General features: G+C 40.0%; 1 long non-coding RNA gene across 2 annotated transcripts in view; it reads left to right on the plus strand.

Annotated features, from left to right (window-relative positions):
* The first annotated feature begins 2189 nt into the window (after positions 1-2189).
* Positions 2190-15529, plus strand: part of LOC146406934 (uncharacterized) — a 74931-nt gene continuing 61591 nt past the window's right edge. The window contains exons 1-2 of one of the 2 annotated variants that reach the window (XR_014819162.1): positions 2190-2331; positions 4367-4616. This is a non-coding gene — a long non-coding RNA (uncharacterized LOC146406934). Of the gene's footprint in view, positions 2332-3964; positions 4263-4366; positions 4617-15529 lie in introns of those variants that run through there. The other variant, XR_014819161.1, reaches the window with a different exon arrangement.

Genomic DNA, 15529 nt, shown 5'->3' on the forward strand with positions numbered 1-15529 from the left:
TAAATCTACAAATGTTATATCCTCTTATGGATTGACCCTTTTATCATTACGTAATGACCTTGTTCATCTCTTATTACCGGTTTGTCTTTGAGTCTATTTTGTCTGATGTGAGACAAAATAGCTACTCCAGCTTTCTTGTGATTTCTGTTTGCAAAGATTATTTTTCTCTGTATCTTCACTTTCTGTGTGTGTCCTTAAAGGTAAAGCTGATGTGAGTCTCTTGTAGGCAGCCTATATTTGGATCTTGTTCCTGCCCATTCTCCCCCCCACCCTGTGGGGAGCCGAGGCGATTGCTAGGACTCAAAAAAAGGACCTTGCCTGATTATAAGAGAAATGCAAATCAAAACTACCATGAGATACCACCTCACACCAGTCAGAATGGCCATCATTAATAAATCCACAAATAACAAGTGCTGGAGGGGCTGTGGAGAAAAGGGAACCCTCCTGCACTGTTGGTGGGAATGTAAACTGGTACAGCCACTATGGAGAACAGTTTGGAGATACCTTAGAAATCTATACATAGAACTTCCATATGACCCCGCAATCCCACTCTTGGGCATCTATCCGGACAAAACTCTACTTAAAAGAGACACGTGCATCCGCATGTTCATTGCAGCACTATTCACAATAGCAAGGACATGGAAACAACCCAAATGTCCATCGACAGATGATTGGATTCGGAAGAAGTGGTATATATACACAATGGAATACTACTCAGCCATAAAAAAGGATGACATAATGCCATTTGCAGCAACATGGATGGAACTAGAGAATCTCATCCTGAGTGAAATGAGCCAGAAAGACAAAGACAAATACCATATGATATCACTTATAACTGGAATCTAATATCCAGCACAAATGAACATCTCCTCAGAAAAGAAAATCATGGACTTGGAGAAGAGACTTGTGGCTGCCTGATGGGAGGGGAAGGGAGTGGGAGGGATGGGGAGCTTGGGCTTTTCAGACACAACTTAGAATAGATTTACAAGGAGATCCTGCTGAATAGCATTGAGAACTTTGTCTAGATACTCATGTTGCAACAGAACAAAAGGTGGGGGAAAAATGTAATTGTAGTGTATACATGTAAGGATAACCTAACCCCCTTTGCTGTACAGTGGGAAAATTAAAAAAAATTATATTAAAAAAAAAAAAAAAAAGGACCTTGCCTAATGGCAGAAAAACCTGAAGGCAGGTTCCTAACCAAGGAAGGAAGCTCACCTGAACAGTACATGGCGAAGGTGGGCCTCTGGACAGGATAAAAGCTCACCTGAACAGTATATGCCAAAAGTGTGCCTCTGGACAGGATAAAACCCTGCCTGAACAGTGCATGCCAAAGGTGGGATTCTGGTCAGGATAAAAGCCTGCCTGAATGGTACAAGCCAAGGGCAGGCCTCAGGTTACACAGCTCTCATTTTGACATTGATGGAAAAGGATTGGGGCTTTCCTGGGAAAACAATGTCCATGTTTGCGCTGGAGAACATGGATTGTTTCTCAGGTGACCCAGTTTTTCCTGTTGTTTTATTTGTTACTCAGTTTTCCTCAGTCTTTCCTGATTATTTGCTTATTATTCTTATTTCCCATTCTTATTTTCCTGTGGTGATTTGTGATTTAACAAAGTTAAAACAATAGTATAATAAGAATTTCATCCTAAAGAACTTTACCCTACTTAAATCCAACTTAATTAAAACATAGCGTTTATCTACTAACTAGTTATACAGTAAACTTTAGAGTTAGGATTTTAATGAAGTCCATAGAAGTTAGACATATATTATTCTTGATCAAAAGAAACCCAGCTGTGAGTTTTGTCCTTGACTTTAGAAACTTTTAGTGGTAGCTAGCTAAGTTGATTTGTATTTTCCCACACTGTCTCCCTGCCAAGGACACTTTGAAGATAGACACTAGTCTAAAGACAGGATTTTTTGTGTTTGTAACTTCTTCAGCTTGTGGGAATTGGCTGGCCATGAGATGGTTTGTGCTGGGTCTCCCACATGATATACTGTGTCTGTTTGTCCTTGAATTGTACTCACTAAATTTAGTTAAAGTAAAGATTTTAAAAATATGACGTATTGCTGCTGTACCATGTGATCAAAAAACAAAGCCTAATAGTTAACCAATGTACTTTTAACACTATGATGTAATTTGTAGTGTAAAACTGTCTATATAATCAACCACTTATGCTAATAAAATTTGAGCAGTCCAGTGCCCTGAAAGAAGGGCCAAAGCGGCTGTCTCCATTCTTTCACCTACGTTGTCCATCTCCGATTGGGATGTATACTCCCTGGCCGCCAGAGCTGGCCTCCGGCACACCCCCTCTTTTTGACCATACCCATGGTATATGGAAGTTCCTGGGCCAGGGATCAGACCCCGAGCAGTGTTAAATCCTTCACCCATTGCACTGGGTCAGGAATTGAACCAGCATCACACACTGACTGGATCATTAACCCACTGCACCATAGTGGGAACTCACTTTTTTTTTTAACCCATTAGCCACTCTATATCTTTTGATTGGAGAATTAAGTCCATTTACATATAAAGTAATTATTATTATTATTTTTTGTCTCTTTTGCCATTTCTTGGGCTGCTCCCACAGCATATGGAAGTTCCAAGGCTAGGGGTCAAATTGGAGCTGTAGCCACCCGGCCTATGCAAGAGCCACAGCAACGTGAAATCTGAGCCACATCTGCGACTTACACCACAGCTCATGGCAACGCTGGATCCTTAACCCATTGAGCAAGGCCAGGGATCAAACCCTTAACCTCATGGTTCCTAGTTGTATTTGTTAACCACTGAGCCATGACAGGAACTCCCAAGTATAAAGTAATTCTTAATAGATATGAACTTATTGCCATTTTCTTGATTGTTTTCTGGATGTTTTGTAATTCCTTTGTTCCTTCTTCTGTTGCTCTGTACGTTTGTGAGTAGATGACTTTCCGTAGTGGTAATTTTAGATTTCTTTCTCTTTCTCTTTTGTGTATCTAGTATAGGTTTTGCTTTGTTGTTATCATGAAGCTTACATAAAATAGTTTTGTACAACAGTCCATTTTAAGTTAATGATAACTTAAGTTTGGACACATTCTTAAGGTTTAACTTTTACCTTCCTGCCCACATTTTATGGTTTTGATTTCACAATTTATACCTTTTTATCTTGTGTATTTCATCAACAAATTATAGTAGTTGCAGTTATTTTGGTTTGTTTTTTTGTTTTTCTTTTATGGCCACACCCGAGGTGTATGGAAGTTCCCAGGCTAAGGGTCGAACTGGAGCTACAGCTGCTGGCCTGTACCACAGCCACAGCAATGCCAGATCTGCCAGCCTACGCCACAGCCATGGCAACACAGGATCCAAGCCTCATCTGTGACCTAGACCACAGCTCATGGCAATGCTGGATCCTTAACCCACTGATTGAGGCCAGGGATCGAACCCGCAGTCTTCATGGATACTAATTGGATTCTTAACCTGCTGAGCCACCACAGGAACTCCAGCTGCAGTTATTTTTACTACTTTTGTCTTTTAACACTTTCATTCTAGTTTTATTAAGTGATTAAGTCACCACCATTATAGCATTAGATTATTCTGATTTTAACTCTACTCCATTAAGGTCTTTTTCTGGAGTTTTATCTTTTTCTTTCATTTGGAACATATTCCTCTGTTTTCCATTGTATTTGACTCTCTATATTGGTTTGAATGCATTAGGTAAAACAGCCTCGTCTCTGTCTTGAAGGAGTGGTCTCATTTAGGAGATAAAACTCATTGCTCAACCCTGCCCTGGCTTATTGTTTTCTCTTTAACCTTTGTGGTTTTCCAAGCAGCTTTCTTTGTTCTTATTGGCTCCCAGTAGTTGATGCTGTGCCAAGATTTATCAGTGTCCCAAAGGGGGGATCTCAGTCAGCACAGACTGAATGGAAGCCAGACCTCAGGCAGCAGCTTTTACAGTGTATAAATAAACCCCCTTCTGGGGAAGACTAGGGGATGTATGTTTCTGTTTTCTCCCTCTGCACTCAGCCCTGGGGGAATAGCCAGTTTAAAACTGTTTCTTTATTTGCTGTCATCCCATTGAACCCACAAACAAGGCCTACCGATCACAAATACCAGGCTCGTGAGAGGTATGTCCTCTCTATGGCAGCCAGGGTGCCAGACTTGTGCATAAGCTTCCTTCTTGGAGATACCAGCTGTCTGAGAGCTGGGTGAAGATGGCCCCCACTGGCCTCCCTGGTCTTGGGAGAAAAGTGCACTCAACCTGCAAGTCACAACGATTAACACAGGCTGGTATCCTTTTCCAGGGAAGATGGGAGATTTTAGTTTGCTGCCCTAGCACTGGACCCTGGACGAATATCTGGTGAAGAGCTGTTTTTTCTATTTATTACAGCCCTAGGGAACCCTGGAGTGGGAGCCTCACTGGCCACCAGAGCCAGATCAAGTGGCATCTTCTGGGTAGCAGCCACAAACACCAGGGCAACAGACATGTGCATGAGTTCTTTTCTGGAAGGTACTGGTCACCTGAGCGAAGCCGAGGGAGAGAGGGAAGATGTGCCCACCAGCCTCCGTGGTTTCTGCAGAGTGTTCAGTTGACCCCTGGTTATGTGTCAGATGAGAAGCCTTTCCCTTGGACTTTTAAGGTAAGCAACTAGCCTCTCTCATGGAAAGACTGGGTACATTTCCATCTGCTGCTCCTGTGCTGGGCGCTGGGGGATCAGCCATGGAGATTCCATGCAGGCCCTTTAAGAACTGTTAGTTCACTATAGCCTTGTGGGTTTCATGTATGCAAATCCTGTTGGCTTTCAGAGCTACATGTTTTAGGGGGTCCATTTCTCAGGAGGAAATCTAAAAAGTTGTGGCACCAGCCTTGGGGTCCTTTACTCCTCAGGGAGAAGCTGGAAGTTAGTTGTGAGTTCTCTCCTGGTTTTATGTCGCTACCTGGGGATAAGGTTTATGCTGAGATTGTGTCTTCACCTCTCCTGCCCATTTTTACATGGGTTCTTGTTGGTCTGATGTGTGAAAATCGCTCAGCTAGTTTCTGGATAATCTTTTTGAAGGAAATTGTTCTGTGTGTAGCTATATATTTGGCTTGTCTGTGAGAGGTGAATTCAGGATTCTCTAGTGTTGCCATTTTGAACCAGAAAAACACTTTATGGATTCTTATACAAAGTGCTGCATTGCCAACGTTCTTGATAAAATAGGTAATGATATTATGTGTGAAAACTTTGAATTGAGAAATGATTCAGGAATGTTGGACTCAGAAGTTTTAAGACTACCTTAACCAATTTATTTTATTCATATTTTTCTTTTTTTCGTATTTTTCTCTTAATGTTTGCATAAGAAATAGATATAACAGTCAGTGTCTAATTAGATATAAAGGGCTCTTTTACTAAATATTAAAGTTCCAAGTGATAAGAAAGTATGTGCTATAGTTTTTAACTAGCCATAATTTTCTTTCTTAGTAGTAAATAAGAAACTAATAATGCATCTTAGAATAGATGTATCTTAAGGTTTGATGAAAATGGTATGTATATACCTTAAAATAATAATTCTCTAAGCATGATCATAAATTACTTCATTTGATTCTCCTATGAATACTGTGAGATAAGGTTGGTGTTATTTCCATAAGGCAAATGAAACTCAGGTATGACAGAAATTCCTGGAAAGGAAGCAAAAGATCAAACCTGGGAGAAAAGTGGTGGTATGGAAGATATCTCAAATCAGATCAAATCTTTTATGGCATTTATTACCATATTATAGATATAGGTTTTGTTGTTGAAACGAGGTGGCTCAATTTCTCCTAGATGCTGTGCCTTCAAATTATATAGCTGCCAGTAGCTACTGCCTGGTAGTCAGGTTCTTGCTTCCATGCCAAAGAAGCCAATTCTGGAAGGGCTATTAGTTTCCAGAATCACTGGGGAGGCTGGAGAAAACCAGGCTCGGAAAATGATAGAGGCCAGGAGAGTCTGCAGCCAAGAACCCAGCTTTTGCCCAGAGTCTGGGAAAACCAGTATTTTGGCCTTTTAGTTTGACCTTGTCAAAAGTCATACACTCTTCAGTCCTCAAGGTGGGATTCACACCCTGGGCAGCCAGAAAAACTACATACATGCTTTTTGTTTGCTTGTTTGTATTTTTAAAGCTGTACCTACAGCATGTGGAGGTTCCCAGGCTACGAGGGGTAAAATAAGAGCTGTAGCAGCTGGCCTATGCCATAACCACAGCAACGCTAGATGCAAGCCACGTGTGTACCCTACACCACAGCTCATGGCAATGCTGGATCCTTAACCCACTGAGCAAGGCCAGGGATCAAACCTGTGTCCTCGTGGATACTAGTCAGATTCGTTTCTGCTGCGCCACGATGGGAATTTCTGCATACTTGTTTTTTTTATATATTATGCCATATGTATTTTGCTTACCTATAACTGAATAGAACATTTATCACATATACTGAATAAAGCCATTTTCATATATAAGGACTTATTTTATTATTATTGTTTTTCTTTAAAGAGCACTATTAAGTACAGTTGGCTCTCCGTATCTATAGGTTCTGCATCCATGGGTCCAGCCAGCTGTGGTTCAGACATTTTTAAAAATTCCAGAAAGTTCCAAAAAGAAAAACTTGAATTTACCATGAATAGCAACTATTTACATAGCATTTGCATTGTACTAGGTATTAAGAGTAATCCTGAGATGATTTAAAGCGTATTCAAGTAACATACCATTTTATATAAGAGACTCAAGCATCTGTCGATTTTGCTGTCCACAGGGGCCCACACCAGGATCCTACAGGTGCTGAGGGACACGTACTAGAAAACCTACAAAACATCCCCAGAACTACAACATTCATCCTGGGTGTGGCCATTTTAGTAATTCTTTCCTTACCAAGAGCTAAAATGTAGAGGGGTGTTTTTATTTATTTATTATTATTATTATTTTTGCTTTCTTTTAGGGCTGTACATGCAGTATATGGAAGTTCCTAGGCTAGGGGGTCAAATCAGAGATGCAGCTGCCAGCCTATACAACAGCCACAGCAACAGGGGATCCAAACCATGTCTGTGACCTGCACTGTAACCCACTGAGTGAGGCCAGGAATCGAACCTGTGTCCTCATGGGTGCTAGTCAGATTTGCCTCCACTGAGCCACGACAGGAACTCCTGTAGAGGTATATTTTTATCCTAGGAAATGAATCCAATTTTATCGTGAAATATAATACGATTCCCTTTATTTGCTGACATTCACTATGAAACCAGGTGAGCCCATAGATGGTAGAGAGCCATTTTGAGACATTTCTTAATTATGTCAAGCTCCAGTAGTCACTTGACTTCTGTCTCTGGATTCATAGTTTAAGTATCTAACATGTGATTTATCGATTTGTTGATTGCTTACTGCAAAGGTATTGAATAATTATTTTAAAATTTGCAGCATTACAGAAATGCAGAAGAAAGGGTGCCAAGTCCTCAGAACCCTGCCCTCAGGGGTCACTGTTGTTAACAGCTTGGTAGTTCTTATCCAGACTGCCTGGGTTCCATTTCCATTTCCAGCTTTTTTATTTAGCTGGCAGCCTTGGACCAGTTATTAGTCCTCATGCTGCCTCAGCCTTCTCGTCTCACTATAATAGTAGTGGCTTACAGGGGTTTGTGAGGATTTAATAAGAAAATACGTTGTGTTCACTGTAGATCCTGGCATATTGTAGGTGCTTAATGACTGCTAGTTTTTGTGCACATATTCATCCTGAGAGGTTAGATTATGTTGCAGTAACAAACAACCCCGCGAATCTCAGTGATTTAACACAACAAAAGTTTATTTCTTGGCAACGTTGCATGTCTTCCACAGGTTGGCAGGAAGTTTTTTCCATGTGGTCACTCGGGGAGCTGGGGTACTGGAGATTCCAGCATGTCCTGGTCACACCCTGAAATACAAGGCCCCTTTAGTCACTGTAGCAGTGAAAAGCGACTATAAAATCTCACATGGAGTTTTTACTGTCTCCGCCCATAACGGACACAGTCCACTTCCAATGACAATTTATATTGGCCATAATCAGTAACCATAGCCCTGCCCAACTGCAGGTAAGCTGGGAGCTGTGGAATGAAGAATTCTTAGAGAGTGCTACTGCCTCCACCACAATCCACTTCTTTCCCCTCCATGCGGTACAATATTATTCAAACATTGTTGCAAATTTTCAGTTTCTTTAAACCTGACATATCATGGACAGCTCTCTCTATCAATACATATTCATTCATTCATTCATTGATTATTAAGCCTTTCTATATGTCAGGCATTGTTCTAGGGCCAATGGAGAAAACATTTGATAATCCCTGCTTTCATATAGTTTAATACATTGTAAACAGAAAGGAAATAAAATATTTTTAAAATATAATATTTTAGAAAGTAATAAGTGTTATGGTGAAACTAAGGAAAATGCAGAGGGTATTTGTGGATAGAGTTTTAAATATAGTGGTCTTGGAACGGCCTCTGGGGTGATTTTGATTCTGAGAGGTATGAGGAAGTAGGCCTTGTGAATATTTCTAGAGGATGCGTGTTCTAAGAAAATAAAATTATTAGTGTGGTTCGGTGATGTGTACATGAAGATACATTTTTCTGTTTTTGTGCGTGTTTAAAACTTTCCATGAAAAAAATTGAAAGCAAAAAAGTAGCCCTGGTTGTAAAACTTGTGTCTAGATTTTATATCTGCATTTTGGAAAAGCAAAAATCATGATAGAAAATTTAATAGATATTCTCAGTTTTCTTATAAAACAATTTTATCAACTTACTTCCTCAGAAAGTGTGTTAGCTTATTTATTTCTCTAAAATTCGCATCCTCACTAACTCTGGGTACTATACAGTCTAGTATTTGATTGCACGTTGCTGTTTATCACTGCAGTCTTGTGTATATTAGTCTTATTTTTCATTATTTGTTAAACTCTTAATCAGTTTTTAATCTCCCTTTCTATCATTACTTTAAAGCAATGAGGTTTGGGTTCCATCCCTGGCCTCTCTCACTGGGTTCCGGATCCTGTGTTGCCATGAGCTGTGGTGTAGGTCGCTGGCGCGGCTTGGATCTAGTGTTGCTGTGGCTGTGGCGTAGGCCAGCAGCTGTAGCTCTGATTAAACCCCTAGCCTGGGAACCTCCATATGCCATGGGTGCAGCCTTAAAGAGACAAAAAAAATATAGATTGAGGAATAAAACTTGGTGACTTTGTTAAATATGACATCAGTCCCTAGTAATTTTTAGAGCATTTTGATGTTTTGGGAATGTAAAAGAAAGAAAAAGGTGAGCTGCACAAAATATTACATCCACAAGCAGAAAGTTTTGAGTACCTTAGGTTTTTGATTTTTTTCCAAGCAATTGGTCAGATGTAAGGTACAGTTTGAATAGAGACCTTTCTTGATTACATACTTGATCATGATTCTTCCACTAAAAGTTTTGTTCTTTCAGTTATTTACTTTCTGTTACCATAGAACTAGGCTGCATTATATAAACATTTTGAGTAAATTATGTCAAATTTTCCTTAAAATGACCCCGAGTCTCAACAATTAGATGACTATGATTGAAGCAAAAAAAAAAAAAATGAGATCAGCCTATTTCAGCCGAAGGAATTTACTGGACACACTCAAACTTCTTTGGCTGGATTGGGAGACCACACCCAGAGCCCAGTGAGGAGTGTCCCTGAGAGGCCACTCGCTTAGAACCACCCTGCATTTAGGGGAAGTGGTGACAGGCTTGGTCGTCAGGCAGTGAGAAAGGCTCTTGTCAAAGATAAATTGGTCAGTGTTAGTCACACAACCAGAACATCATTTTTAAAGGAAAATGCACACCACTGCTAGGAAGCTATGTTGGAATAGCTGTGGCCAAAGGGAAAAAAAATTACAAATTTAGGGAGAATTGCACTTCCATGACACAGATAACTTGGAAGTCTGACGCATAAAATTTTTCATAATTTAGTTCACCCTAGTCATGATGTATTTTATGAGGCAAAAACCTCTATTTTGAGAACAATGATGTTACCTCAGCAAGGAAAGATTACTTCATTATACTGACATTCAGTTGGAAACATTTGTAGGATTTGAAATGATTAATTTTTCAGTATCCGACTGTCTAATCACAGGCCTTATTTAATCATAAAAACAGTTTGGGAATACTGGCCTTACCTCAGTGTCAAACACAGATAAAATATAGCATCATCATATTGTTCAAAGGTCACAAAACTTTCTTGAGATCCTAAACAGTAATTTTGATCTCTGAACTTCAATTTCCTCATCTGAGAAATGAAAACACAGATTATCTTCCTTCTACATTTTACTGGTCTGGTTTGAGTGTGCCAAAATCCCCAGCTTCCTTCTTTCAGGCAGAAACCTAAACAAAGAGAAAAATAAAAAATAATGAGAGAAGCATACATGTGGCCTTCAAAAAATTGTTCCCTCTGTTAACTGCTAATCCTCCTCTGAAAGGAGAATTTCCTTAGATTTCTACCTGAGGACTAGAACTTAGCTTTACAATCCTCTACCATATCACACATTCTGTATTTGAGCATTTGTTTATTCATTCATTCTTTCTTTTAATGTATTGACCATTTGCCAGATATTAAGATCCTACCGTATGCTAAGCAATGTGGTAAGGACTGGAGATCCAAAGAGGAATAAGATAGACATAGGTCCAGCCCTGGTGGAACTTGTAAAAGAGCAAAAGGGACTAGCATTGCACAAGCATCTACACATGCACTGAGATGATGCAGAAGTACTACAGAGTGCTATGGGAGCTTTCACCAAGGATTAGGTAACCTATGGGGGGGATCAGAATGGATTTAACTCAGATATCAGAGTTAAAACAAGAAAAATGAAGAATTGGCTAGGCAAAGAATAGAGGGGAAGTGGTTTAGACAGAGCAAATAGCACTAAATTGATTTTGAAGTACTGAAAAGAAAGCCAACACGGCTGCCATGTTAGACAGGAACCAGATCTCAGAGGCCTTTATCAAAGGTTTGGTCTCTAAGAGTATTGGGAGGAAAGCCAGTTTGTTTGGCATTGTTTGTTCTTGTTTTATATATTTAAGCAAGGAAGTGATACAGTCACTTGCATTTTTAAAAGATCATTCTAGACACTGTGCAGAATGGCAGAAAGATAGTGCACAAGTATATGTGGCAAAACCATTTAGGAGGCGATTTAGGAAATGAATTAGGAAGCTGGCAGAGAAGGGGAAGAAAAAGTGGACAGACTCAACTGATATTTAACAAGAGACAGAATCATTAGGATTTGATGGTGAGGAAAGGACTGAATCAAGGATGACTTCCAGATTTTTCGCTTAAGCAAATGTGTGGATGTCTTTTATTTAAGTAAGGAATACTGGAAGAAAAGAAGGATTGGGAAGGAGAGTTGGGAGCCCTGATTGACCAGCACATAGCATTCACATAAGCCATTTAGAATACAGAGATCTCAGGATATAGATTACACATTAATATGCAAATTCAGGTTCTTATCAAAAGTATGCTTATTTCTTGATCCCCAAGTCTTGCTTTTTTTTTTTTTTTGATCTTTTCAGGGCTACACCCAAGACACATGGAGGTTCCCAGATTAGGGGTGGAATCAGTGCTGCAGCTGCCGGCCTACACCACAGCCACAGCAATTCCAGATTCAAGCTGCGTCTCACTGGCAACACCAGATCCTTAATCCGCTGAGCTAGCCCAGGTATAGAACCTGCATCCTCATGGATGCCAGTCGGATTCTATAAGTTCCAGATATTTATGTCCTTTTAGTGGTCTTTTACAGTCCTGTTCTTGGGCATTTCAGATCCTTTTAGTCTAGGCATTGGGTGTTGTACTGGCTTCAGCTTTAACTTGCACTCATTAAAACCTGTCCTTTCTTATAGATTCTAAAAACCATGATTTCTTATTTTCTCAGATCCTTCAATCTCTCATGAAAGATCAGGTTTGATCTGAAGATCACTCCCATAACTTGAATTTTCTTCATTTAATATGCTTTTTTTTTTTTACCACCATTGCATTCTAATGTACTCAAACACTTTCTACCCTCCAGCTACTAATCTTCCCTATATTTTACCAATTTCCGAAACTGAACCAAAAAATGAGAAAATTATTATGAAGGAAGAAGCATATTTTATCATAAAGTATTATTGCCAGATGTTGCTAGGGATACCTGTTAAACAGTAATGAAACAGGATTGAACTGAATGTCCACAAATTTTCACAAGATATAGGTAAAAATAAGAATTATAGAAAGGTTGAAAATAAAAGTGTGGAAAACATATATCAGGCAAATGCTTTTTTTTTTTTTTTTTTCTTTTCAGGGCACCACCAGTGGCATATGGAGGTTCCCAGGCTAGGGGTCTAATTGGAGCTGTAGCTGCTGGCCCACACCATAGCCACAGTAATACCAGATCCAAGCCACATCTGTGACCTATACCACATCAAAAAAAGTATTGCTGTGAGCTGTGGTGTAGGTTGCAGACGCAGCTTGGATCTGGCATTGCTGTGGCTGTGGTGTAGGCCAGCAGCTGTGGCTCCAATTAGACCCTCAGCCTGGGAACTTCCACATGCTGCGGGTACGGCCCTGAAAAGGCAAAAAGACAAAAAGAAAAAAAAGAAAAAAAGAAATCGGGGGGATTGCTGCTTCTAGACATAATGGAATAATGATGTTGGACTTAGCCTTTTGCCATAAACAACTATAAAATTAGCAAAATGTAAAAAACTGTTTTCGGGCAGTGGACAATAGCAGAGGGCAATGATCTTTAACATAAGGGAAGCATGTGAGGTGACTTTTATGTTCGCCTTGACTTTCTGAATAGGGAGCACTTTCTGATGTGTGTTTCGAGGGAGGTGGGCCCAAGTACAGAGTAGCAGTATTGCTAAGTTGAAGAGGTAAAGATCAGATTTGGGCTGCTGAAGTGGCTGCAATTTGTGGGTCAATATACCCCAAATGACAGTGCTGCAAAGAGGAGAGTCTCACAGGAGGTTATCTTTAGGACTGTGGCCAAGTGCCTGACTGCACATATGCAAGTCAAGACCATGTGAGGCCTGCCAGTAGTGTTAATGGATTGAGAACAGAAATACTAGTACTGGAAGATAGTGGAATTCCAACACATTCAAGACTTAAGAGATCTTATTGAGTACCCTGGGCATTCAATTGAAAGTCCAGTAAGATCCATGCCCTAGGTTAAGGACAAAACCAGGACAGGGAGTTCCCGTTGTGGCACAGCGGAAATGAATCTGATTAGTATCTGATTAGTATCCATGAGGATGCAGGTTTGATCCCTGGTCCCATTCAGCTGTAGCTCTGATTAGACCCTAGCCTGGGAACCTCCATATGCCATGGGTGCGGCCCTAAAAAAAAAAAAAGGACAAAAAGAAGAGATTGAATCTCTGAAAAGTAATTCAGTGGCCATGAAGTAAATTATCAGTAACTTATGAGTTATCAGTAACTTAAAATCTTCCTACAAAGCAAACCTCAGACCCAGAATTCTGCCTGTCAAGGAAAATACAATTCTAGTATTATACAAATTATATCAGAGAATAGAAAAGAGTAACTCCCCAGTTCTTTTTAAAAATTGGTATAGCCTTGATATCACCGTGTCAGTATAGCCTAAGACAGTAGAGGAACTGTCTTGACCACAGGGAAAGTCTTAAGAGTGAAAATCCTAAATAAGTTTCATTAGAAAATGGAATCTGACATATAGATAGCAGGATGGCATCTTTCACAAATCAGGATAAGTTTAAACATAAAATAAAACATGTGATAAAATGTGACAAACTTAGGATTTTCTTTTCTTTTTTGGCTGCCCCTGTGGCATTTGGCAGTTCCCAGGCCAGAGGTCAAACCAGAGCCAGAGCTGTAACATACACCACAGCTGCAGCAACACCATATCTTTAACCCACCTGTCCAGGCCAGGGATTGAATGGGTGCCTTCACAGAGAGAAGCTGGAGCATTTAATCCACTGTACCGCAGTGGGAAACTCCCAACACACTTAAGAATTAACAAAGAATAAAAAGGACTTTTCTAACTAGATAAAGGTTACCTGCCAAATACAGCAGCTGAAATTATTCTTTTTTTTTTTTTTTTTTTTTTTTGTCTTTTGTCTTTTGGTCTTTTTTTTTGTTGTTGTTGTTGTTGCTATTTCTTGGGCCGCTCCCGCGGCATATGGTGGTTCCCAGGCTAGGGGTTGAATCGGAGCTGTAGCCACCGGCCTACACCAGAGCCACAGCAACGCGGGATCCGAGCCGCATCTGCAACCTACACCACAGCTCACGGCAACGCCGGATCGTTAACCCACTGAGCAAGGGCAGGGACCGAACCCGCAACCTCATGGTTCCTAGTCGGATTCGTTAACCACTGCACCACGACGGGAACTCCGAAATTATTCTTTTTTTAAATTTTTTTTATTCTTTATTTTTGTCTTTTTAGGGCCGAACCTGCGGCATATGAAGGTTCCCAGGCTAGGAGTCGAATCAGAGCTGTAGCTGCTGGCCTATGCCACAGCCACAGCAATGCCAGATATGAGCCATGTTTGCGACATATATCACAGCTCATGGCAACACTGTGGGATCCTTAACCCACTGTGCGAGGCTAGGGATCCAATCTGCAACCTCATGGTTCCTAGTTGGATTTGTTTTCGCTGTGCCACGACTGGAACTCCAGCAGCTGAAATTATTCTTAATTTGATATATTGAAAGGATTCTTTTTTGTTTTTGTTTTTTGGCTGTACCCAAGGGACATGGAAATTCTTGGGGCAGGGATTGAACCTGTGCCACAACAGCAACTGGAGCCAGTGTAGTGACAACACAAGATCCTTTACCTGTTGTGCCACAAAAGAACTCTAAAAGGATTCTTTTAAACTCACAAATAAGACAGGTGGCATAAAGGGGAGAAGATCTAAATGGATCTGAGGATGAGAAAGACAGCCCTGTACTCTGCAACACTGTGGCCCAGTCTCAGTAAATAAAGACATATATCATGTTTATTGAATATGACTCACTATTGTTTTTTAAAAATAAATTCTTCTCAATTTGGTCTATAGATTCAGTGTACTTCCAGCCAAAATCCAGATGAAGTTTCTGTGCTTGTGTAACATGGCAAGCCATATCTACAATTTGTATGAATGAGCCACAAATATCCTCATGAAGAAGAACAAGATGGGGAGATTTGCCTTATAGGTTACCTTATTGAAAACCTATAGTAATTAAGTAATTGTGGTGCTGGTTCAGGGATAGGAAAAAATGACCAGAAGAACAGAATAGGATACCCAAATAGATCCCCACCTAAATGGAAACTTGATTTGTAACCCAGCATGCTTTGTAGATTAGTTGAAGAAATAATGGATTTTTTTAAAGTGTTAGTATAATATAAATGCATGAATATTAGACCCATCCCTCCCACCATGCACTAAAATAAATCCCAAATAAATCAGAAGTCCAATTGAGAAGGGCAAATGACAAAACTTTAAAAAAACATATAAAAATTTTTTATGACTTTGAAGTCCAAAGATATTTTTATTTTCTTTTGTCTTTTTGCCTTTTCTAGGGCCGTTTCCGTGGCATATGGAGAT

This window comes from Sus scrofa, chromosome 1 (genome assembly GCF_054392235.1).
Source record: "Sus scrofa isolate SSC_HxYL_T2T_F1_AM1 chromosome 1, Sscrofa_HxYL_maternal_Yorkshire_Landrace_v2.0, whole genome shotgun sequence".
NCBI classification, from domain to species: Eukaryota; Metazoa; Chordata; class Mammalia; order Artiodactyla; family Suidae; genus Sus; species Sus scrofa.